The sequence below is a fragment of the Dermacentor albipictus genome, chromosome 7 (assembly GCF_038994185.2).
Source record: "Dermacentor albipictus isolate Rhodes 1998 colony chromosome 7, USDA_Dalb.pri_finalv2, whole genome shotgun sequence".
Classification (NCBI taxonomy): Eukaryota; Metazoa; Arthropoda; class Arachnida; order Ixodida; family Ixodidae; genus Dermacentor; species Dermacentor albipictus.
In genome coordinates, this window is record NC_091827.1 from 140,222,484 (window position 1) to 140,248,019 (window position 25,536).

The 25,536-nt window shown below is 46.3% G+C and overlaps 1 protein-coding gene across 1 annotated transcript in view; it reads right to left on the reverse strand.

Annotated features, from left to right (window-relative positions):
- LOC139047299 (uncharacterized) overlaps positions 1–25,536 on the reverse strand; it is a 1,527,628-nt gene that overhangs the window by 826,697 nt on the left and 675,395 nt on the right. The window lies entirely within an intron of this gene.

Here is a 25,536-nt window from a genome sequence, read left to right on the forward strand (position 1 = left end):
TCGTTGTAGCTATCGCAATAGCCTATTTTCTCGTTCAGGTTGACAGATGCGTCACTAAGGCCACTGCTGCCCCTTTGACCGTAGAAAAAAAGACTAAACAAGCTCCTATACCACAGTATTCGTGATCTTACGTAATATATTTATTTCATGAAAGAATAGAGCAGGTTATAAGCTTTGAGAGTGCCTGGGTAAATGTATATGGCTCTACCCTTTGCAGTGAAGCTATTAGGCACCCATTGCTGCGGCGAGTGTCGTCGTTGGCATAACTGAGCAAACGAGCGCCGCTAAGGATGAAAGAGCGAACGCGGAGCACGAGCAGGGCATAAAAGATGCGAGGAGGAAAGCGGAGGTGGACCGGAACCATGCAGCGAAAAGCGGAGGGTATTGCGAAGGTGTCAGAAGAAAAGCCTAGTGTGGCGGCGATGGCTACAATATTGTTACGTCCAAGTGCGTAAAAGAAGGGACGCGTGGATCTAGAAGAGAAGAGAACAGAAAAACGAAGGCTGTGCAGTGGCCAATCCTGTTGTTCGTAGGCTGCCGTTCCTGCTCTCGCACACCTAAATAAGCCCCTTTTCTCCGTGCTTGTAACAAATTGGTGGACGGTGCGGGGTACACCTCGTAACCACGGGGCCTACGCTGCTACAACTTCGCCGAAGCCGTCGACTTGCCGGACTTTCGCCACCCTCACCTGACATGCCTGAATACGCCTGGCAGATTCCCGAAGGATCTGACGCGCCTTCAAGGCCAGCACCTGGTGTTCCGTGGCAATACTACCGGGTGCCACTCACTTTCGGAGGAAAATCCGGAGAAGATGTCGACGAGTGGCTAACGAACTACCGAAGGGTGAGCCGTTCTCATGGTTGAAACTCGAGCGCACAGTTGTCCAATGTTGTGTTTTCCCTTACCGACACAGCGCTCGTCAGTTATGAGAATCACGAAGACACGCTCATTTCATGGGAGCTTTTCGTCGAGGTGTTCAGAGCGTGTTTCGGAGACTCTAGCGCAAAAAAGTAACGCGCTGAACAGAGGCTTTCCCAAAGAGCTCAGATTCCCGGCGAGACCTGTGCAACTTACATTGAAGAAGTGCTGAAACTGTGTGAGATAGTCAACTCTCAAATGCCTGAAGATCACAAAGTTGGACAATTGTTGAAAGGAATAGCCGAAGACATCGAAATTTTTTTGATCGGCAAGGAAAGCTGGGATTCCGTGTCTGACGTCATTCGCCACTGCAGGACCTTTGAGACGCTAAGGATGCGACGGATAATACCAAAGTTTGGTCGCATGGCTAATGTCACAACGGTGGCAAGGGTAAACCCGAGCTCGTGTGTTGACCTTTATCAACAATACGGCAGATTGTTCGCGAAGAGTTGCTCCATCAGGAAGAGATGTACCATTGCACACCCGGCATTACTGGTGCGTACTTACCACACGAGATGAGAAACACGGCTGTTTCGACCGCATGGCAATCCACGGTTCACTCAGTGACTATCGAGTATAGGTCTACCCCACAAACGAGAGGGACCATAAGCTATCAAGATCATGACTACGACCAACGCCCTCGCCGCATGCACGCCTCCTGGCGGCCCGTGCCTAGCCATGATGAATGGGACCCACCTGCTGGCTACGCAGTCGACAGCAACATGCGTGACTACGTGGAAGAACATCGAAGTTTGCGGCATTTTCCGGTGTGTTTCCAATGCGGTGTCGCGGGCCACATAGCGAGGTTTTGCAATCGTCTCCCAACAACGTGGCATGGTCGATCGGGGTTTTCAACAAGGACCAAACCGCCTACGAGGGCAACTCAACAGCCGTACACCACCTCTTGGTCAGCTGGTGTCCCTCCCGGCAACGATTACTGGCAGACAAGCTTTCGGAGCCGCTCGCCGGCATTTGACAGGAGTTTGACGCCACCACCAACTTCTCGTGCACCGCGTTTACGTCAATCTCCATCTCCACTGCACCGCTCGTCCTCACCTTCACAACCGGAAAACTAGCTAGCGCGGCCGATGGGGGTGAGGTCGCTCTACACGTGCTATCGACAGAAATGCCCCCTGCAGTTGTTATGATTAAGAACAAAGTGCATGTACATGTTGATGGTGTTCCTACAATGGCTTTAGTGGATACCGGGGCAACTGTATCCGTAATAAGTCTCGGTTTTAAATGTCGGTTAGGGCGCAAAGTTTTATTTCCGTGGGACCAGGCTGCATCGTTTTGTGGAGTGAGCGACGAGTCATTGCGCCCTGTTTGTGTGTGCACTGCTGAAGTATCCTGGGCTGGTGGAGTTTTCGCCACGGAGTTTGTAGTTATTCCCCGATCGACGCACGAAGTGATTTTGGGCATCGACTTTTTGCGACAGTGTGGTGCAACCGTTGATTGTCGCACGGGGGAAGTTTGCGTCGATGGCCGTGTTTCATCCGGGCTCTTAGAGGAGACTTGCAGTCAAGGTGAACTTGTTTGTCTGCAGATACTGTTGTGCCTGCGTCCACCTCTGTACGCGTGCTGGTTGTATGTCGCAGTGAAGTTCCAGTCAGTTTCGATGCCTTCGTAGAGCCATTTAAATTGTGTGAAAAACATTTTTGTCCCTCATTGTCTGGTATACATGCGCAACGGGCGTGCTGGCTTGTAGACGGCCAACTGCTCGGCAGAACCCGTCCCGCTTCCAGACAGCTTGAAACTCGCCTACTTTAAAGAATACAAGTCTTCGTCCGTAGCCGTACTAACAGACCCACCGTGTGAAGCTGCTGACCTTCGCCACGTCTGAGACAAAAAGCTTCTGTCTATGATAAACAAGTCGCTCAACACAAGGGAGCGCCATACTTTGGTGGATACGCTTTCTAAGCATCTGTCAGAGTTTGAATTTGCGCAGCCGGACAAGGCGTTTTCGATTCCCGAGTCACGAACGCGCCAAGCTATCGATACGGGGTCTGCGCGCTCGATCAAGCAAAAGCCTTATCGCGTGTCGCCTAAGGAGCGCAAGATAATACGTGAACAACTGAGTGACATGATGAAAAATGGGATAATACAGGAATCCTCGAGTCCTTGGGCAGCTCCGGTCATACCCGTCAGAAAGAAAGACGGTAACAGGAGATTTTGCGTCGACTATCGAAGATTACACGCCGTGACTAAGAAGGATGTCTACCCGCTGCCCCGGATTGATGATGCAATTGATTGCCTTCATTCGGCCTCTTATTTTTCTTCAGTGGACCTGCGCTCAGGGTATTGGCAAATCCCGATGCACCCGGCAGACAAAGGGGAAAACAGCCTTCATAACTCTGGATGGATTATTCGAATTCAATGTGATGCCATTTGGGTTGTGCAACGCTCCAGCAACCTTTGAAAGGTTCATGGACACCATTCTGCGTTGCTTAAATGGAACATCTGTAGGTGCTGTGTTGACGACGTCGTTATATTCGGGCGCACATTCAATGAGCACAATATGCGCCTCGATACTGTCCTTCACTGCATCAAAAACGCAGGCCTGGTTCTGAATTCCAAGAAATGTAACTTTTGTGATCGTCAAACCCTTCTGCTGGGTCATCATGTTGACAAAGACGGTATCCGCCCTGATCCTCTCAAGACGGCAGCTGTTGAGGCATTCAGTGCCCCGCAGTCAGTGAAGCAACTTCGTAGTTTTCTGAATCTTTGCTCTTACTTTCGCCGATTTGTTCCTGGTTTTGCAGACATCGCTTATCCTCTGAGAAATCTGGTACACACGGACGCACGGTTTGAGTGCACACCCGAGTGCGAGTCTGCATTTCGTCAGTTGAAGTTCCTGCTGACATCCCGGCCTATTCTTCGCCACTTCAATCCTACTGCGCTGACAGGAATACACACATATACTAGTGGCGTCGTTCTGGGTGTCGCCTTGGTCCAACGTTATCACGACCGTCAGCACGTGATTGCTTGCGCAAGCCACTCATTAAGCAAACCTAAACGAAATTACACGGTGACAGAGCAAGAATGCCTCCCTGTAATCTTTGCAGTTCAGCGATTTCGCTCGTGCTTGTACGGACGCCCATTCCTAGTCGTCATAGACCACGATTCCCTGTGCTGGCTCGTGAACCTTCGCGACCGTTGCGGTCGCCTTGCGCGCTGGGCTTTGAGGTTGCAGGAATATAACTTCACTGTTTCCTACAAGAGTGGCCCAAAACATGCTGACGCAGACTGCCTTTCTCGTATGCCGCTTGCCGCTACGGACTGCGACGCAGACAATTTCGATCATCTCGTCGCTTTTGTGACATCCGCTTGTCCTGATATCGATGTGTTCAAAGCAGAACAACGGACCGACACCAACTTGGAGCCACTGTTCACTTGTGCCCATTCAAGTGCAACAAGCGCCTACTGTCTACGGGACGGGCTCCTGTACAAAAGGAACTACTCAAGCACGGGTGCGCGCTTCCTTTTAGTGGTGCCGGAGCATCTCAGGCCAGCAATCCTTCAGGCTATGCACGATGACCCTACCTCCGGTCACTTAGGCACTGTGCGCACCCTTTATTGCATTCAAGAACGCTTTTACTGGCCCCGGATGCGACATTCGATTTAGTTGTATGTCACCAGCTGCATACAGTGTCAACGTCGGAAACGCCCAACCACTGCCCCATCTGGTCTCCTTCCACCTGTGCCGCCTCCCAGCTCACCCTTTCGGCAAGTTGGAATTGATCTGTTAGGCCCTTTTCCAAAGTCATCTAAGGGGAACCACTGGATAATTGTCTGCGCCGATTATTTCTCGCGCTATTGCGAGACAGCATCTATACCATCAGCCACCGCCACCGAAGTGTCGTTCTTCTTACTTTACGCTATTGTGCTGCGACATGGACCGCCTGGTGTTATCATAAGTGACCGGGGACGTCAATTCACAGCGGATATTGTGAAAGAGCTTGTGCGTTTGCGTAATTCGCACGTCAGGCACTCGACGCCGTATCATCCACAAACCAATGGCCTCACTGAGTGCACTAATCGAACAATCACCAATATGCTTTCCATGTATGTTGCGTCCGATCACAACAATTGGAATGAAGCTCTACCGTTTATTATTTACGCCTATAGCACCGCCAAGCACGAGACAACCGGCTACAGCCCCTTCTTCCTTCTATATGCTCGGCCACCCGGTGTACGCTCGACACTGTCCTCCCTTTTTACCACCACGTCAATCGTACGGTCGCCGATGCGCTATGCCTCGCTGAAGAGGCTCGGAGACTTGCGCGTCTGCGGACTTTATCATCACAAGAAAACTCCAAAGCCTACTACGACGCACGACGTCGGTCTATTACATATCACCCTGGTGATCTGGTTTGGCTTTGGACTACCACAAGGAAGCGCGGTTTGTGCCAAAAGCTCCTGGCAAACTACGATGGACCGTATATTGTCATCGACAAAGTCAGCGAAGTGAACAATACTCTCGCACGCCTCACGAACACTGGTAGACGTTCTGCTAGGACACAAGTCGGGCATGTCGCACTGTTGAAATCATGCACGCCACGACATGCTATAGTTGACTCGCCCAGTGGGCTTTGTTTGCGAGGGGACGTATGCTACGTCTAAGCGCGTAAAAGGGACGCGGGAATCTAGAAGAGAAGAGAAGAGAAAAACGAAGACTGTGAAGCGGCCATTCCTGTTGTTCGTAGCCTGCCGTTCCGGCTCTCGCACGCCTGTATAAATCCCTTTTCTCTGTGCTTGTAACAATATGATGCCAGAGTAGCGCGCGCATTCTCGAAGGTCTGCCTGCGGCGGCTGCAGTGAATCGCGCCGACGCGTCAGCCACACGCTGGCTCTCTCGATCGACAGATTAGCGGCGCAGCCGCACTCCCTTTACAACGAGCCGCACAAGGCAGATTGTCCGAGTCATCCATTATATCGTGAACTTTAAAAAAAAATGTAGAGCGATTTCGCATTAGGGAGTACCGTAATCGTCGGGGATTTTTCTTAACGCGCTTTTTTGATCGCTGCTTAACGCGTACCACGACATCTCGAAAAATTCTCACTTGGTTAGTTGGATTGCCAGTCTCCTTTCTCATCGGTCACAATTCGTATGCTATAATTCAACTAATTCTTCTTCTGTCGACGTGTCATCAGGTGCACCCCTAGGGTCGGTTCTTGGTCCTTTACTATTTCTACTATACATTAATGACTTACCTCAAAACGTCACTTCACATATAGGCCTTTAGGCGGACGACTGTGCTTTGTATGGCGCGATTAACGCACCAGAGAATCATCGTCATCATCAGCCCGGTTACGCCCACTGCAGGGCAAAGGTCTCTCCCACACTTCTACAATCACCCCGGTCACGTACTAATTGTGGCCATGTCATCCCTGCAAACTGCTTTATCTAATCCGCCCACCTAACTTTCTCCCACCGCCTGCTACGCTTCCCTTCTTTTGGTATCCAGTCCGTAACCCTTAAAGACCATCGCTTATCTTCCCTTCTCATTACATGTCCTGCCCTTGCCCATTTCTTTTTCTTGTTTTTAACTAAAATGTCATTCACTCACGTTTGTTCCCTCACCCAATCTGTTCTTTTATCTCGTAACGTTACACCCACCATTCTTCTTTCCATAGCTCGTTGCGTCGTCCTCAACTTAAGTAGAACCCTTTTCGTAAGCATCCAGGTTTCTGCACCGTAGGTGAGTACTGGTAAGACACAGTTATTATACACTTTTCTCTTGAGGGATAATGGCAACCTGCTGTTCATGATCTGAGAATGTCTGCCAAACGCACCCCAGCCCATTCGTATTCTTCTGGTAATTCCAATCTCATGATCCGGATCCGCCGTGACTACCTGCCCTAAGTAGCTGTATTCCCTTACCACTTCCAGTGCCTCGCTACCTATCGTAAACTGCTGTTCTCTACCGAGACTGTTAAACATTAGTTTTCGGCAGATTAATTTTTAGACCCACCCTTCTGCCTCTCTAGATCAGTGAGCATGCATTGCAATCGGTCATCAGGGAATCGCAAGTTATTAAGGTATTCTCCATTAACTCTTATCCCCAGTTCTTCCCAATCCAGGTCTCTGAATACCTCCTGTATACAAGCGGTGAATAGCATAGCAGAGATCGTATCTCCCTGCCTGACGCCTTTCCTTATTGTGATTTTGTTCCTTTCTTTATGGAGGACTACGGTGGCTGTGGAGCCGCTATAGACATCTTTCAGTATTTTTACATACGGCTCGTCTACACTCTGATTCCGTAATGCCTCCCTAACTACTGAGGTTTCATCTGAATCAAAACGCTTTCTCGTAATCAATGAAGGCTATGTACAGTGAACTCGCATTTGAGTGAACTTCAAGGGACCGAAGAAAATAGTTCACTTAACAGAAAGCTCACTAAACTTAATATTCACTAGACCAACATAAGACATGGCATACAGAGTCAAAAGTTTGAAGTGCAATTCATGGAGCAAAAAATATGGCATCCATAGTGTTAGAAATGAGTGAAATAGAATTTGTGCATATCAACAAGTACAAGGCTCATAACAGTGATGATGCTGCCTTTGTGTGCATAAGCGGAACCGACGAGACTGGAAAGAAAGAGAGGACGACCATGCCACGACCAGCAGGTCGGAAAAAAACACACACCACGTGGTTTGTGGTGTGACAGATCGCCGCTTTGCTCTGGCGGCGTTGTAAGCGCCGGCGAGCGTACTTTGCCTCCGAGATTACATGCATGCTCATTTTGTACGGGCAATCTCGGAGGCGGTGCCTCGTTGCTGCTCGTTTTCCGTGCCGCCTCTTTTCCCCAGGGGCGCTGTAGCGCCAGCGACGTTATATTGCCGCTGGAGCGGCGGTTTCATGAGGGCGAGCATCGGTTGCGCCTGCAGTGCAGAGCGCAAAACTTCGACACTAGTTTTCCGGCTGGGTCGGGGAGGCGATATGCGGCAAGAGAAGCGGCGGGGTTGGGGCGAACGAGACTGATGGCGTCGAGGTGAGGGCGAGCGGCTGTAGCGAATATTCGGAGCAGGAGCATCAGCGGCAGTACGTTCATGGCGGGTAGTATAGGGCACAAAAGGTCCAAAGGTGTGGCAATAAGTGGCGGCATATGTTAGAGGAGGTGGTGGCCATTGGTTGCAGCAGTGACGGGCGCCGTGGCCGATGCGACATCAGTGGAAGCAAATCGGTCGGTCATCGAGGGTACGCCATTCGGACGGCTTGCGGTGAGATGTGGCAGAAAAAGACTGCCGGGGGCGAGGAGGGCCCTTAGAGAACTGGTGAACGCTGGGTTGAGAAGATGAACACACGGAGTTCAGACCCATGGTCTCAAATTATTGTCTGACTACGGCCTGAATCATCGTAATCGTGGTTGCTGGTGGATCGGGAGGCATCGCTGAGAACGCTGGCGAACAGGCAGCCTCGAGTTCGTGTCGAACACTACGCGTTATGTTGTCACTGGTGGTAGTCTGACGCGGTCGACCCTCACATGTCGACGTAGCAGCAGTGTTGCGTAGCTGCGTTAGGTAGTGCGAGATACGGCGGTTCTTAGCTTGCTCAAGGCGATGGCATTCTTTTATGATGGCGTCTATAGTCGAGACTTAAAACGGCAGAAAGCTGAGCTAGTTGGTAAGGGTTCATTAGGCAAAAAAGAAGTGAGGCGTGCAGACAGGACACAAGAGTAGAGAAGTCGACAACACGAACGCCAACTATCAACTAAAGGGAGGACTGAGGCGAAAAAACAAAGGAGACAGAAAGCTCATCTGCGCATGCTCAGGAATGGTAATACCACTGTCAGTCGGATACACGTGCCGGTCTGCGTGAGAGATAACTGTTAAGGCACTTAATCTCTTCCTTATGTAAAGTGACTGAAGGCTGACTCACGCATGCACTTCCACTATTATAGACATGCCATGCCTCTACCATGAGCCGCGTATCTTCATTCTTATGCCTGTACAATATCGCGCATTCATCTAACTCTGACGTGCAGTTACACTCTCGGCAATGTAGCGAAAGACAAGAAGGTAATCCGCCGGTTAACGACCTTTTATGTTCCATTAGCCTCCAATTGATACACCGTCCCATTTGCCCTACGTAGAATTGGCCACAGCTACGGGGAATTCTATAAACCACACCCATACGACAGTCAGTAAAACTTTTGTTCTTATTGTGCTTCACAGGACAAATATCTGTTCGTTTTTTTGCCTTTTACCCGCTCCTTTTTTCTCTGTACGGCAGCGCATATCTTACTTAGCTCATTGGGAGCAGTGAAAGCAGCATTAACATCATATCTACTTGCAGCTTTTTAAGCCTGTGCGACACTGTATGAATATATGGAGTAGTCACTACTGTTTTTTTTTTGCTATAATGCCTTTTGTAATTACATCCGTCCCTCTCGAAATCAACTTCTCTAGGCGCTCAGCCACAGTGGCCACTGCTACACTAGGACAACCTGCTTCTAATAGGCACCGGACCTGCGCATTAAAACTGGCGCTCATTTCGTGCATGCAGGATCTCGTGAGGGAAGACTTAAGGCACGACATGGCAATTCCTTTTTTACTACTTTGGAATGCTCGGACTGAATGTTTAGCAACGTCTTCGAAGACCTTCGGGAGTACTGCAAACAAACATGATTTTGTTCGAAGATGAAGGAAATGTCAAGAAACTGAATCACGCTTCGCTGAGGTAATGCCTTGGTAAACTTTAATCCTCCCCCATAAAGTTTAAATTGCTCACTTACTGAGGTAGCAGCGGAATCGAATTCTTCCCTATTGCAGAAAGTCAGGTAATCATCAACGTAACGAAATATCTTGATAACGCTATCACCTAAGGCTTTCTCTAAGCAGTTGTCAACCTTCCTCATGTAAATATTGCTAAGAATTGGGGCAACCTTTGAGCCAACACAAATGCCTGATTTCTGCAGAAAAACGCCATCTCTCCACCCAATCAGCGTCGACTTCAAGTACATTGAAAAACATTTATAGAAAATCTCCCGTGGAAACACTGCATCTGTCAATGAAGCCGGCTGTTTCACTTGTTCTTTAATGCGGTTCAGAGTTTGACGGAAGCCCGTCTGGTCGGGATGAAACATGGTTAAAAGGGTAAACAAAAACCCGGGGCACTTCGCCGACCAAATAAAGATTTAAAAGAAAAGAAGACGTTTCGGCTCCCACACGGGAGCCTTGTTCACTGGTAAAATAAACAAAGGTGCTCGAGCAGCTCGCTTAAATAGTCTAGAAGCGAGCTGCTCGAGCACCATTGTTTATTTTACCAGTGAACAAGGCTCCCGTGTGGGAGCCGAAACGTCTTCTTTTCTTTTAAATCTTTATTTGGTCGGCGAAGTGCCCCGGGTTTTTGTTTACCCTTTTAACCATGTTCTTTAATGCACTCATTTACGGAATTTAGCAAACCGTCATGCGTCAAAGAATAATACAGGTCTTCGATATCCATACTAAAAGCTGTACAATCACCAGGACTTTCCTCTCTCAAATACTGAACTAGTGCCTGAGAATTACGTAAGCAAAAGGGGTCTGAAAAAACTAGTGAAGCTAAGCAGTTCTGTGCGTAACTAGCGACACAGACTTGCCACGTCCCTATCTCTGACACTATAGCAGGAAAAGGAATTTCTTGTTTATGGGTCTTGGCCAAGAAAAACAGTTCTAAGGTGAGGGATTTAGCTTACTTGACATTACAGACAACCCCATCAAGATTATGTCTTGACAAGAGGTCAACCGAACGTTGCTTAACTACCGAAGGGTTGAGTTTTACTGGCTGCAAGTTCTTTTATATGGCTAAAACCGCTTTTTGCTGAAAGCATTTCAGCTGTCATAATTACGAAATAACCTTTTTTGTCAGATATTACTGACCTAAGTTTATGCTCCGCAATGTAATCAGCTAATGGTCGGCCAGGGTCAGGCGTCTTAAAATGAGAATTTGATTGTTTAATGCAAGCAATGCAATCCGAAATACAGCGTGAGCGTTCTTCTTCCGGGACGAACCTGGTTATGTAGCGTGACATGCTGAAAACGTCAACAGGTTTTATGTTAGGCTTAAAACAGTGCTTATGACCTAAAGCAAGGGTTCTTCTATGGTTAGCACTTATTTTGGCGTCTCCAAGAACCAGTACGTTATTTGACGGTATATTATTACAAAGGCGTTTCCTCTTACTTTGTTGAAGCTCCGGAAGCTTCATGCTCTATAGGAAGTCCGCGTGTTGCGTGGCTAACTTATTCCAACTGGCATAGGGGCGGTTCCAATGGCGACCGTCTCCAAGGGCCGCGCAACGGACCCTTAGACACTCCTGTTAGAACCTAACTTGGCGTCATGATTCAGCGGAAAGGATAGCTACAACCCTCCTGGCATGCCCAGTTGATGGTTGAAGGAAGCCGCACATCATTTGAACTTCTAATGGGACGACACGATTACGATTAAACCACGACATGGTTCTTGCGCGGAACATACATATCGCAATTAAGGAAGCTCGCGAAGCAGGATTGTGCAGATAGGGAGGGGAAAATGGAAAGGGCTCAGAGTACTAGAAATGAAGCTTAGAACGGCAGAAAGCTGAGCTAGTTGGTAAGGATTCATTATGCAAAAAAAGAAGTGAGGCTTGCAGACAGGACACAAGAGTAGAGAAGTCGACAACACGAATGCCGACTATCAACTGAAGGGAGCGCTGAGGCGAAAAAACAAAGGAGACAGAAAGCTCATCTGCGCATGCTCAGGAATGGTAACACCACTGTCAGTCGGATACACGTGCCGGTCTGCGTGAAAGATAACTGTTAAGGCACTTAATCTCTTCATTACGTAATGTAATCAAAAGCTGACTCCTGCACGCACTTTCACCATTATAGATATGCCATGCCTCTACCATGAGACGCGTATCTTTATTCTTATGCCTGTACAATATGGCGCATTCATCTAACTCTGGCGGGCAGTTAAAATCTCGGCAATGTAGCGAAAGATTAGATGGCGATCCACCGGTTAACGACATTTTATGTTCCATTAGTCTCTGATTAACACACCGTCCCGTTTGCCCTACGTAGAACTGGCCACAGCTAAGGGCAATTTTATAAACCACACCCATACGATAGTCAGTAAAACTGGTGTTCTTATTGTGCTTCACAGGACAAATATCTGTTCGTTTTTTGCCTTTTACCCGCTCCTTTTTTTCTCTTTACGGCAGTGCATGTCTTACCTAGCTTATTGGGAGCAGTGAAAGCAACATTAACATCATATCTACTTGCAACTTTTTTAAGCGTGTGCTACACTGAATGAATATACGGAATAGCCACTACTCTTTTTTTTTGTTATTACTGCTTTTTGTAATCACGCCCGTCCCTCACGAAACCGACTTCTTTAGGCGCTCAGCCACAGTGGCCCCTGCTGCACTAGGATAACCTGCTTCTAATAGGCGCCGGACCTGCGCATTAAAAGTGGCGCTCATTTTGTGTATGCAGGATCTGGTGAGGGACGACCTAAGGAATGGCATGGCAATTCCGTTTTTTACTACTTTGCAATGCTTGGATTAAAGGTTTAGCAATGGCTTCAAAGATCTGGGAGTACCAGATCTTCAATCAATTGAAAGCGTCGTTGTTGATGCCTTTCAGCACATTCGCCACTTATCTGCTTCAGACATAGCATCGTCAGCTTTGCTGCATAGAGCCAAGACGTCGAGGATATATGAAACGTATGGCTCTGATAGGTGTCTTAACACGAGACGCAAGTGCGTTTCTCGCGGCAACCTTGCACGCAATGGGGTCGCCGGACAGTTCCAGTAACTTTTCTTTGAAACTGTCCCAACTGGTTATCTCGTCTTCATGTCTTTGGTGCTACACGCGTGGGGTGCTGCCGAGATCAAAGATGACATTAGCGAGCATAATGGTTGGCTCCCGCCTGGTATTAGCACTGGCATATTCATAGAGCTTGATCCATTCGTCAACATCCTCTCCCTCCAGGCCAGAGAACACATTAAGGTCGTGATGTTGGGCAACCGTGACGAGTGGAGCAGTCGTACAAGCCGAAGCCGTTGCAGAGGCGGGCTCGTCACCGGGAGGCATGGTGACAAGCTCGGTGTACGGAACACTTCGGAGTTCCGTGGCGACGACGAGGATCGCTAACCTCCACCAGAATGTTACATGTGGAAAGAGACAGACGAAAGAGGCTACTGTTTGCACTGGAGCCAGAGAGCAGGGCCGACACTTGCTCGCGCCAAGGGCACAGACGCCCTTCGACGTTCTGGTGGCGGCTCGTTTCTAGAGCATCTTGCGATAATATTGTAATAATATATACAAATTTCTGGAATGACACCGACTTATAGATTTAATTTCCCAAGGTATGACATGAAATACAGTTGCTTTCAGTGCTTGACTGCATAAAGAGCGTTTTGTTAAAAAAGGAAGTGGACCATAAGCGAATTTTTAGGCCAATTTGACAGTGCATATGTCGAAACTAGTGGCATTCTGGAAATTCATTCCAAGTGGATACGCCTGGCAGTCTCATCGGCTACAATTTGTAAATTTCAATATGTGCCGTAAGATAATTGATTAGGAAATTCTTTTTTAACAGCCCAAAGGGCAAGGACGAGGCGAGTGCACAAACATAGCGCTGTGTATGTGCACTCGTCTCGTTATTGTCCTTTGCGCTGTTAAAGAAAGACTGTCACACCAACTTGCCCAAGCTTCAACAATAATTAGGAAGTTTATTAGTGAAACTTTGCTCATTCGTTGAATATGTCTTTCAATTTTTGGTGCATGCAATGTCCACCTCTCTGATGAATTTAGCTCAAAGAATATGGTATCTGCAACAGTTTGTTTTTAAAGATTCCATAAAAGTGAAAAATCATCACCCCGCATAGTGGCCGCTGTCTCCTGGACGGCAGACGATGAGGAGTAGAGCAGGCGACGACGCACAGGTGATGATGTGCAGACAGCGAGGAGAGCTGCGGCACATATACCTACTGGAAATATAGGTTCCTGACTTCAAAAGTTGTTTTCTTGCTTCAGACAAAATTTCGTCGAACAAAAATTTTCAAATCACAATCTAAGAAGTTGGTGCGTATATTGAGCTATCTGACATATTTTTATCTGGAAGGCCTTAATGCTTAAATTTCACTTGAATATAAAAGAAATTCGCTTGCGAAATTCTCGGCTCCTGTATTTTTTTTCTTTTTGTGCCTACCCGATGACTTCAAGAGCCTGATTTCCTGTCTGGAGCTATGGGAATGTTATCGACACTTTTTGACAGTTATTTTAGCAACTCCGACGTCCTTTACGTGAGCCGCAACGCTTTTCAGGGCTCTCGGCTGACAGTCTCGCTGCTAGGCTGAACTCCGCCTAGCATGAGCGCAGGAACGGAGCGTGACGCTACTGGCGTCGATGGTGCATACAGCTGGCGCGAGATTCATGGTAGCCTCTCAAGACGGTTTTGGTGTATTTTCTGCAAATTTAATAAAGGAAATTTCGTCTGCCGTGTATGAGAGGGCAGTTTACCTTCTTTTACTAAACAATGCGTTATCTCCTCTGCTACTGCTGCTGTTCTGTGCGTTTTTGTAATTTTGAAATACACTTTATTTTAGGTATTCAAGAAATGGGCAACAGCCAAAGAAGTCGCCATCCTTTCCAGCACGTTATGGTTGAGACAGATGGTAGCAGGCACTTTCGCATATCTCATTAGCATATGATGCCATTTGTTGCAATTTTCGTGTCCACTTTCCTCACCTTTATTCATTTTAGCAATATTGTGCTAAGGGTAATACTTTTACATCGAGATAGAGTAATTGCCCAAAGGCGAGACATGGCTGGAGGAGACGACACACATATGCCTCCTTTGTCCTTATCTCAATGTTGCGCAGTTGCTCTCTCGTTATCTACCAACAAGCCCAAGTTCTTCATAAGGTACAATTACTAATTATCCGTTATTAAATTTCATTGATACAACATTGAAAGTACAGAGGTACACAGGGAGACAGAGACTTGAATTGCTGAAGAGCAGTAGAACAAGGAGCGTCGCTGGAGCCAATGTTTCGACAAAGAGGAGATACGTTTTCGTGTCAAAGCGTGGTTCCACTAAAATTTCTTGTTCTATCACTATTTACGATTAAAATACAACATTATTGATCTTGCTGAAGTATTATACATTTTGGAATAAAAATTAGCAGGGTGAATTATCAGGAATGCGAAATTTCTTCTGTATTCTAATGCTACAGCTAAAGCTTCGAAAGCAAGATGCAGAGAACCACTTTGTTATTTTTCACTACCAAGTTTGGCCAGCTTCATTCAGAGCTTGCACTTTGCTGCATTAACGACCACTGGAATTCGTTAAGCGAATTAGCTTCGTGATTTACTTATGTTTAGAGATGTTGAACTTCTTTTAATGCATCTAACATAATGCATGTAAAAATATATAATGACATTTTAGAAGGCTTGCAGTTGACTAGCAGATCATTTGATGGTATGAGCGCAGGCTTCCACCGAACTTCCATGCACAGATCGGATGCACATTCTTTTTTGTCGTTGCTTGGATTTTCCATAAACATAAGTACAATTTCTTCTTTGTCGACGTTCTGGTTGTGTTGCAGGATCTAACTGTTTACCTTTGTTTGTATTGGTTTCTATGTTACGCAGACAGCAGAATTTTTCTTGTAAATTGTGATATGGTAGGACTAAGAACATTTGTGCAAATTTGCTGCAGGTACACTCTGGCGGCTCCCGCCCCTGTGTCCTACCACCACCATATCCTGACTACGTCCATTAGTGAGTTCGAAGCCTTAGGCAGCTCCTGCCACTTCGTCCTGCTACCACCGTGTCCTGACTACGTCCACTAGGGAGTTCGAAGCCTTTGGCGGCTTCTGCCACTGCGTCCTCCCAACACCGTGTCCTGACTACGTTCACTAGGGAGTTCGAAGCCTTTGGCGATTCCTGCCACTGCGTCCTCCCAACACCGTGTCCTGACTACGTTCACTAGGGAGTTCGAAGCCTTTGGCGATTCCTGCCACTGCGTCCTGCCACCACCGTGTCCCAACTACGTCCACTAGGGAGTAGGCAGCCTTAGTAATGATGCCAAGCAGGCTGGAAGCCGACAGAAAGAGCAACGTAAATACATATTATTAATTGCCACCTTTTTGAGTGAACTCGTTGGTAGCCACTTAGCAATGAAAGAAGTCACTTCAAAGCAGTTTAGACTCCCTGCAATCGGTGCATGAATTCTCATTTCCATACATTTTGTCTAAGCCGTCAAGAGGCTAAGTGGATTAGATGAAACGCGTTGCAAATTTTGAAACTAGTCGGAGACCACTTGTACAATTTTTTTCTTGCTTACCACAAGAACTGCTTTCATAAAGCTTTAGCAATCTAAAAACAATAAAATGTAATCTATTACATGGTATTGGGCATAAATTTACTAGGACTGCCTCAATAGTGAGTATGCCGATACACATACACCAAACTGACTTCTTTTTGCAAGTTCATACTCATCTCTGTGCACTGCTGCATAATTTATCTTTATGAAACCAGTTTTTGCATACAGCACAAGTCTTAAACAAGTGGATTACATAAATTTGCAGCTTTTGCTGTAAGCCAGTTCTATTAAAATAATGTTAATCCGCCATTTTATCCCTTTTTATTGACCCATAATTAAATGAACAGCGGCTAATAGGCTGTTAAACTTTTGGTGTAAGGCCTCTTTTTATTGCCCAGAAAAATTTGGCCCTCCTAATGAAGGAACCGATTTTGTGACTATGCCTTTAATGATGCATGTTCGGTGCTTTGCTCAAAATCTCACTTAGTGCTTGCGCCAGTAAAAAAAACTTTTGCCTTAAGTATTTCGCGAAATTAACATTTGACCTATATTGAAGATCCTCCAGTTTTTCGAAAAGAAATTTCAAGTGGTCTTGTGCCAGGTTGGGACAGCCGGCAGGGACTAGCCTGCTTACACAAATAGGGAGGGCCATGTACACTTTATCTTAAGATACTATTATTGATCTACAAAAGTCAAAATGAAGCATTCCATCTTATAAGCAGCCTTTCACATTCATTTACACTTTTGCTCATTTATATACTTTCAGTCTGGTGACTTGTGTCTACTTTAATTATCTGCTATGTACAGATGGTAAACTTCAGGTTTGCCCTATGGTGAAAAATATTTTGGTGCTTATAGATATGGATCTGTGTTTTTCAGGTTGCCTCGAAATTTTACGCTAGCCATGCCACACACTCGGGCCAGGCCTCTTGCAAACAACGTATAACCAGGCTCAACACATGAGCGTCGAGTGAGTCCGGAGATCAAGGCGACCTGCTGTGCAACCACCGTGCAACCTTTGGTGACCCCTCTGCACGTTCCACCTATTTCACAGCTGTACCTCACCTCCCATCTATCCAAGCAGCATCACCAGCTGTGGTCACTTATCGAACCATGGATGAATGCTGGGGTGGAGTGATTTGAAGAGACATTCTATTTGTCTCTTCAAATTCTTAGCAAATACTTGTGTTATTCCAATTAATATTGCTACGGATTAGTATTTCTAATGATGAAGAAGCGAGCAGTAAGAAGACGACGATGACGATTGGAAGCTAGCGCGGGCTGTTGCCTCTTGGCCAAGTGCGACGTATTATGTTGTAAATATAGCTGTATATAGCTTTTCATCTGCGTCTTCTTACGTAACATATCTGGTGGAGGTGGACGTTCCCTGTACCTCATCACGGAGCTTCGCAGTGGACGGTACGTCGAGCCTTCCTTCATGGCTCCCGGCGGTGACTACTCGACTCAGCCGCCTCCGACACCCGCAGCCACTTCGACGACCAACATCACTCTCCCTGCTCCTCGTGATCCTGGCGTATTTTAGGGGAAAGATGGGGAAGACGTCAACGACTGGATCAGCCTATACGAACATGTCAGCCGCAATAACCGGTGTGAACCTACTATCATGCCCGCCAACGTAGTCGTTTACCTGGGTGGCACACCTCGAGTTTGGTTTCGGACGCATGAAGATGAGCTCACCAGTTGGGACAAACTCAAGCAAAAGCTCCAAGACTTGTTTTGCAACCCCTACGGTCACCAACTTGCCGCGCAGAAGGCGCTTTCCGGCCGTGTGCAGACATCAACAGAGCCCTATGTCACGTACATTCAGGATGTCTTGGCTCTGTGCCGCAAAGTTGACGCACACATGACTGAGCCAGACAAGGTCTCCCACATCCTCAAAGGCATTGCCGATGACGCCTTCAACTTGCTCGTATTCAACAACATCGCGATGGTGGATGCAGTTATAGAAGAGTGCCGCTGCCTGGAACTCGCTAAAAGCCGACGTATCGACCAGCAGTTTGCCCGTTTGCCCAACACCCCAGCGACATCTTCCTGTGCCGACGCTCCTTGTCCCAACAACACTGGCGATATTACCAGGGTCGTCCGGCGTGAGATTGAGGCCGCCTATCCGGCTGTCTTCGACTCCAGCCCCACCAACGCACCTGCAGCCATGGTTTCCTTGATCCAGGCAGTCGTCCGCCAAGAGTTCGAAAGCATGGGTCTTCACACCATCATATCGCCCATCGCCCTGATACCCACCCGGCTTCTTCGATTCCGCCCCGTCGCGCATCTTCGTAACCACCACGTTTCCGCAACCCATCTGAATGGCGCACTGCTGACGACAAGCCCATTTGTTTTCACTGCCGTCGAATCGGGCATATTTTTCGGCACTGTCGCAGTCGCTCGATTTCCCCGACCCCGTCTGCTTATACTGCCTACTCTCGTCTCTGAGGTGGCCCTTCTTGTCCCTATGCCGCACGCTCCGATAATGCCACCAATGATTCTCCTGCACCGAACTGCCCATATTCTCGTTCACCTTCGCCGCAATGACGACAATCTCGCTAACCCCAGCCCCGTAGCTCCTCTTCACCGACTGCCTTCGGACGCCGCTCACAGCCGGAAAACTAGATGATGTAGCGCCTCGAGGTGGCGCTGCATTGCTGCCTACGCCACCAAATCCTCCACTGACGTTGCCCACTCATCGGAACCTTCTTGACGTGGAAGTCGACAGTGTTTCTGTATCTGCTCTTATAGACACTGGGGCGCATTTGTCGATAATTAGCGCTGACCTTCATAACCGCCTGAAGAAAATAATCACTCCCGCCCCGACGCCTGTTGTCCGTGTCGCCGATGGCGGAACATCCCCCGTAATTGGTATGTGTGCCACCCGTGTCTCCTTCGCCGATTGCTTCACAATCGTGCTATTCACAGTCATCGCCCACTGTCCCCACGACATCATCCTCGGCTTAGGCTTCCTCTCCGCACATTCTGCTCTCATCGACTGTTCCGCCAGTACTCTCCGCCTTGACTTGCCTGTTCTGGATCCCGCTGAACCACACCCAAGTCGCCTCAATTCCGTCGACTTCGTTCCCTCGCCACCTTCGGCACTGACTTACGTCGACTTAGTGTCATCCCCACCAGTGCCCGACGGTCACTACATCGCGGCTCCTATGCAAGACGTCCTACTTACGCACGAGATCACAGTACCTCATACCGTTTTATCTATTACGGCGAATTGCGTCTGCCTACCAGTGGTCAATTTTGGCTTGCTGACACAAGTGCTGCCACGCAGGATGTCTCTGGCCCAGCTTTGCTCATTCGAGGATCACCCAATAGCATCTATTGCAGTAGACGATAATTAAGCCGATCCTCCTCTACCATCGCAGTCAGCAACTTGTACCATCGCCGACTTAGAGAAAATGATTGCGCCCGACATGCCGTCCGAGCACGCTCGTGAGCTCTACCGCGTTCTGTTTTCCTACCACGATATTTTTGACTTTACCGATCGTCCTTTGGCGCAAACTACAGCTGGTAAACATAGCATTAATACCGGCGATGCCCCTCCTATTCATCGCCGCCCCTATCGAGTGTCGCCGGCTGAGCGTCAAGTTATTCACGCAGAAGTTCGTAAAATGCTTGCCAAGAACATCATAGAACCGTCACGTAGTCCATGGGCGTCATCTCTTGTACAGGTAAAAAAGAAGGATGGCTCATGGCGCTTTTGCGTGCATTATCGGCACCTTAACAGGGTTACGAAGAAGGACGTGTATCCCCTACCTCGGATTGATGACGCCCTTGACTGCCGCCACCGTGCTCGCTACTTCTCATCTATTGACCTTCGCTCCGGCTACTGGCAGATTGCCGTGGACGATCTCGACCGCGAGAAGACTGCCTTTGTAACACCCGATGGTCTTTATCAATTCAAAGTGATGCTGTTTGATCTATGTAACGCTCCTGCCACATTTGAATGTATGATGAACTCCCTTCTTCATGGTTTCGAATGGTCCACGTGCCTGCGCTACTTGGACGACGTTATAGTATTCTCTCCAACGTTCGCTACGCACCTCGAGCGCCTCTCAGCAGTCCTGGATGTTTTTCGCCGAGCCGGTCTGCAACTGAACGCATCGAAGTGCCAATTCGGCCGTCGCCAGATTACCGTCCTTGGGCATCTCGTTGACGCGAACGGAGTGCAACCGGACCCAGGCAATATCCATGCTGTTACGCACTTCCCTGTTCCGAAGTGTGTCAAGAATGTGCGTAGCTTCATCGGCCTTTGTTCCTACTTCCGCCGTTTCGTGAAAAATTTCGCAGCCATAGCACGACCACTAACCGAGCTTCTGAAAAAAGATGCCCCTTTCCAGTGGGGCGATAACGAGGCCTCTGCATTCTCGCATCTAATTGACCTTCTCACAACGCCTCCTGTTCTGGCCCACTTTGATCCTTCTGCGCCTACACAAGTCCGTACTGATGCGAGTGGTCACGGAATTGGCGCAGTCCTGGCACAACGCCAGCGCGGCAACGACCGTGTTATCGCTTACGCCAGCGGGCTCCTGTCACCGTCCGAGCGCAACTATTCCATCACTGAGCGTGAGTGTCTGGCCCTAGTTTGGGCGGTAGCGATATTCCGCTCATACTTAGTCTTTAGTGCCTGGTTTTTGATGGTTCCTTTCTATTAGAATTCTCACCATTGATTCCTGCTATTGTAATGTATGTCCGTCTTTATGCCCAGTTTTTCGTAGTTCTTTCGTTCTTTTGTAATTGATAGGTTCATAATTCTTGTTATGCAGCAGGCTAAAATGCAAACTTACGGCATATTTTCCTTCCTTTTGATAATCTAGAGCACTGCAAAGTATTCAAGAAATGTAACCTAACATGGGCTCTGGCGTGGGAAAAATTTAAGAGCAATAGAGAGTACTTATTTCAAACATCTATTATTTTTGGAAAAGTCAAGGATATAGGAGCACAAAAAAGAAAATATTAAACTACAGAAACATGAGTTCTCCTCATAAGTCTGATAATAATGTGACTTCATTTAACTGCAAAGGTACGAATGCTACTCTCATACACGGTTCGAGACACGAAAGCTATGATTCCCTTGGCATTTCTCAGTGCCTATTTGCCACACTGACGAATGTCAAAGGCATCGTAGGCATGCACACATTGGTTGTGTTAGACTTTTGAGTATTGCATTTATCAAACAGCAGTTTACAGCAGTGCTTTAAATATCAATTGCATTTCCTAATTTATTAGTGCGAGAGTAGCAGTACAGATCATGGGAAAATAATTTTACACACTATATGTCCATGGATGCACGCATCTGATGACATAGCAGTGACGTGGTCATGGGTTGAATGTCTATTTCAGATTTAAATATTGACTTCCAGGTCTGGGTTAGTCTCCTACACTGAGTATTCTAGGTCAGAGCCCATTTACCAGAGAAAGTGAATAAAACTTGTAATTATAAACATCAAAGATTTTGTTTGGAACACTAATGTGACAATCAGCAAGGTTCTTTGTGCATTAATTTCCAAATTTGTGAGGATATATTTTGTTACTGGTTTCATTATTGCGAGAACAAATACTTGTTTATTGTCACGCTAGAGTTGGCGGCCGCCATTCGTATACAACCCCTGTTTGGGCTAAAAATTCATTATTACCCTATTTACTCGCCTGATGATCGCACTTTTTGTGAAACAAAATGGCTCAAATTCAGGGGTGCGATCACTACGCGGGTTAAATTACCTGCAAAAGGCAAAAAAATTCATCTGGCATTTGCTACGGGCTTACAACAGGTCAACAAATAGGCGGCTTCCGCTGTATGTAGCGCGGGACACCAAAAAAAAGGGCGGTCGGCGGAGCAAGCCGAACGCGATTTTTTTTCTTCTCGTGAGTACATTACGTGCATACAAACAGTTTCTTCCGTATCAGTAATTAATAATATCGGCAAGCTTGCGGCAATAACACAGCCATGTCCACTTTGAGGGGACAGAAACAGATGGGCGCGCTCAGCTGCCAGTGACATTGGAAGACATGGCGGGCATGCTGCGGAAACTGCGGCATTTGTCTTCACTACTATCCCAATACGGCACGTTTCCGCTAAGGGTGGGCGAATATCTTAGCTGTGTTACAAACGTCGGTGTATGAAGAGGGTACACTTCTAACGTATCAGTGTAAACGTGGCTGCTATCATTGCCACTCGCGATTTGTTGCGTGCCCACGAGTGCAGACGAGAAGAATCGAAAGGCGCCTTTTTTGTTGTTTGTGTTCACAACTATTATGAAGCCTACACATAATAAAGGCAAGTTTGGCTGTAGCTTTTTTTTTTGTCATGGAAGTGCGGAAAGTGGTGAAAGGAATTAAATGGGGCATCTGCTTAAGAATGTTTGGTGCATGCAGACCGCTTGGTTTGTCTTGAAGTGTCGTTCGCAAAGCATTCGACAGATGGTAATCGAAATCTTTATTAGGTAGAATTGGCACACGAAATATCACTGCGACAAGTTCGGGGCCCGATCATTACACGGGAAATAACAAAAATCCAATTTTGACGCCAAAATATAGGGGTGCGATCATTATGCGAGAAATACGGTAACAGGCTGTTTTTGGTTTTGCGCACTCAATGTTAAGAGATGTAAATGGTAACATACTACAGAATGCAAAAATGTCTAAGGAATGCAAGCAGAGCGCTCTGCTTTTTAGGCAGATGCATGCTTGTGCTATTTATAAAACTCCCCATGGTATGCCTGAAGGCATTTTCTAACACTTTGGTAGAATACAATTACACCCGCTTATTAAGAGAAAATACTCCTCGGAAAAACGTTTTTTTATATATTTGAACTTGAGATTTAGATATACTGTCATTCATAAAGTGTTTATTCGATATGAATTGTCATTGATTTTTGTGTGGCTACTGTTTTTTAGTTATGTCCTACACAGTGGCAAAATATTTTTGTAGGCACTTTCTTGCATATAATATTTTCACAAATAGCTTCCTGCCGTATCTTATTTAGCTAGTTGTATACTGCAAAGTGGTGATACCTATCTAAACGGCTTGTACAATTACTGGAACTATGCAGAAAATTATTAGGCCACTTTAAATAAATTTACAGATTGCAGTTTCAATTACATATCAGCATTCTGCATACCCTGAAGAGTAGGTCTGCCAAATTGCGTTAGTATAGGACAATTATAAGTGCACAAGGTTATTCTCATGCTATTGTGAGAAAAATTATTGAAGTGTATTTAATAATTTTTTTCACATTAGCATGAAAAGTATGCAAGATTAGTAGGCAGGCCTGTCAGCCTGCCTACTAATCTTGCATGCTTCTAGCAACTTTGCATTCTGTTTGAATAGATATTGGCACATTGCAGTCTACAAGGAGCTGAATCAGCTCCTTGTAGACACAAAAAATGAAATGAAATGTTCACAAAAAGACACTGCTTTTTGTGAACATTTAGTACACAAGAAAGTGCCCGCAAAGATCACTGTATGTTCCCATTGTGTAGGACATAACTCAAGAAGCAGCTAAACAAATACTAATGACGTATATGAAATCTGCATGAAGATCTCTACAATTTCCTCTTATCAATTTCAAGTAATATACAATCAGCAAAACGTGCCTTTGGAATAGTGACCTACAACATAGTGACGCAAAGTTTAAGGCAAGTCCTTTTGTCGAAGCGACTCTGGACTGTATTCGCAAGGGCTGCTGTTAAACACTGAATTTTCCTGCAATTGTCAGAAGTGCAATACTAAAACGTTTGTGAATGTGCAGTTGGTCTTGGCACATCAACAGAAAAAAAGAACAGTTCTGTGAAATGCAGAATCGACTATAGCTTTGTTCGACATTTGCATTTTGACTCCATATCTTTGTTTTGTGTTTTGTACTGAGTGTTTCAGCAGTGGCTGCCTCTAATAATTGAACATAACTGCTTCATGACAATGCGACAATTTTCGCTAACAGAAATTTATAGCAGTGGCAGGCATTATAATTACAGTACTCAATAACGTCTAGTTTGTAAGACCTCAGACTAGCACCAGTTGTGAGATACACAACCCAAAAAAGCAATGATCAAATAGGTTTCTCTTCCATACAAAATTGTCCCACAAGACTTACAAAACGATTTGTGGCAAAGCAATATCTGAAAAAGTAAAGCATGTTCCACCAAGTATGGCGCCAAATATTTCAGAGCTGTCAGTCTGAGGACTCCTGCAAACTAACAATATCTTCAGCACTGACAAGCCTGAATAATGGGATGTCAGCCATTTTGCTGGAATTAATAAAACTTCAATTATTGTGAACTTGTTTAAGAAGACATTTGCAATTATGATGCAGTTATAATCTCTGTCACTTTTGTAAATATTTTTCAATTATTTTTTCCGACTACAATTTTTGGTAATGGAGGTATTCATGGGAGAAAGAGCTAGTACATGGCATTTAATAATAAAGGTACTGGTCATTGTATACTTTCTGTCTTCAGCATTTGTTCTGTTGCACAACTGTTTCTTGAAATCTGAAATGATGTAACCGCCTCCTTATGTTAGCAACAAACAGGGAAATCTATCAGCATGTTTTGTATAAAATACACGTGATCAACCCGATAGTTAGGCTATTTGCTAATTATAAATTATAACGATAGTATTGCAGGACCAGAAAACAGATTGATGCTGACTCTCAACTGTGCCCAGCTACATCCATGCCGCTGTGCAATGTGCATGTGTTCAGAAGAGCCAAATACCCCAGAGAGAAAGCAACAGTAACTCATTGTCATCTTGTACAAGTAGATTATGCGCTATCTGTAATTTATGCTCAGTAAGTACATAAATCAGTCATGTGAGGTGTCTTTAGGTTGCACGTTCGAAGATCTTGTAATCTTGCTTGTTTTTATTATGTTTCCTTTGGGAGCATGAGTGACTTGGTTGCCTTGCCACATACTTTGCGAATCACAAAATTTAATTTACATATAAAATTCCCAGTTACTAATTTGGTAGGCTTCGAGCTTAATTCTCCTATCTTTTATATGTTTATCTACGAAGAAGTTCTATCGTTCATTGAAACATACCCACGCAATGCACAGTGGGCACCCAAGTTATAAATATCTCTTCTTGCTTTCTACCCTGCTCTGGTGTTTTCTAAGCCTAGCATTAGTCTGCACCTGCAAAGTTGCTAAAGTTAAAGATCAACCACATAATGAAGATACAAAGCAAAACTATAAGTTTGCAATTGTCCCCCTTAACCACAGTTTCGCTTAAAATTTGAAAAAAAAGAGTTGACATCCTGGTATGGTGTGAGAGTTGCTTTAGGCACCAAGTGAACTGCGTA